The sequence below is a fragment of the Anopheles marshallii genome, chromosome 2 (assembly GCF_943734725.1).
Source record: "Anopheles marshallii chromosome 2, idAnoMarsDA_429_01, whole genome shotgun sequence".
In the NCBI taxonomy this organism is placed as follows: Eukaryota; Metazoa; Arthropoda; class Insecta; order Diptera; family Culicidae; genus Anopheles; species Anopheles marshallii.
In genome coordinates, this window is record NC_071326.1 from 91,052,960 (window position 1) to 91,054,437 (window position 1,478).

The window sequence follows — 1,478 nt, forward strand, 5'->3', positions numbered from 1 at the left end:
CGCACCGTTTCATTGCACGTATGAAACGCTCAAAGATGTCGCACGTGCAAGAATGTTTAACACTTGCGTTGGAATACTGCTGGTACAATTCGAGGTTCTGTGCCCTGGGTAGGGAAAGTCGCCGTATGATTTTCTGGTTTTGCTGTGGTGTGTTGCGCTTGTTAACAAACAACCAGTAGGCAATCATGCCAGTTTTTTGCAGTTTCACCGATTTTCTACACCGAGATAGCAGCAGATAGGTATGCCCGTCACCTTCTAATCGATAATTGCGAGCGAATGGTATCTTACAAATGGTTCTAGGTGTCCACACCTGATGTTTCGTGTGCTCTAGGTAAGCTTCGTAGCATTTGTGCACTAATTTGAAATTTGCCTCGTACGATGCGACAAAATGTTCACAGCGAATGTTTAGCAAGAGGACATGCGATTTGGAAGATGATGCTTGATAGCGTTGGGATCGCTTTGCCGGACATTGCACCGAAAGCTCCAAACAGTGATGTTCAACACCGGTGATTGCAAAGATCGAGTGTTCGATCTGTTTCAACGGTAGGTATAGTATCGAGGAAAAATACTCCGTTTGAAAGGCACCACTCGAGGAACGGTTGACGTTCGGTAGCTTTTCATCACAGAACCAGCTGCAGTCCCGATCGTTGTAATTGCAATTTTGTAAACTTTTAAACCACTGTGCCGTAGTGCTCGTTGTACATAGCACTAGCATCAAGAGCTGCGCCACGGTTATCGGCCGCATGGTGAATGAGAACTGTATGAAGCACAGTGGTTTAGAGGTGTATCAAACATTGCTTGCCCTAGAGTGTTGCTAACTGTATCACCATTCAAGCGAATTGTTGCATTAGTTATGGAACCTATTAGCAACTAAAGAGCTGAAATGAAAGTGTGTTGTAAACGATCATAACTGAAGAAAGCACTTTTAATGCTTCATAACCGACGAAGAATAATGAATGTATTGTGTAATGAATATCGGCGCCTGAGTGTAGGCAACATAATTCAAACTCTTATTCCCACCAAATCAAACGAGAACCATTTCATTATTCATTCATTAATTGAGGTGCTTAGCCGGTTTCACGGTTCAATATTCCGGTCTTTCTAGCGGACGCATCAAGACCAGCACATTATGGACCTAAAATAACTTTACGGGGTGGGTCGTCCGGTGTCATTTTAAAAGAACTTAAGTTCGGCAAGGTTGGTTAGGATTTCAAAGGAGCTCATTGCGTCGTAATGTTTTACCCTTGCTGTGCTATCGTATGCGGCCATGATGCCAAAGAAGTGATGGAAAGAATGAAGTTGTTGTTTCGCCATCTTCTCCCTGTTCTACCGTATGGTGAAAATCTGACGTTCAGTGGTTGATTTTCCGCTTCGGAACCTCTCTACTATATCTCTATCTCTGCTCGAATAGGACAAATCGATCTTGCAGTGAGAAAAGGCAAACAACTTTTTTTTAATTACTGATATATTAATGAAGG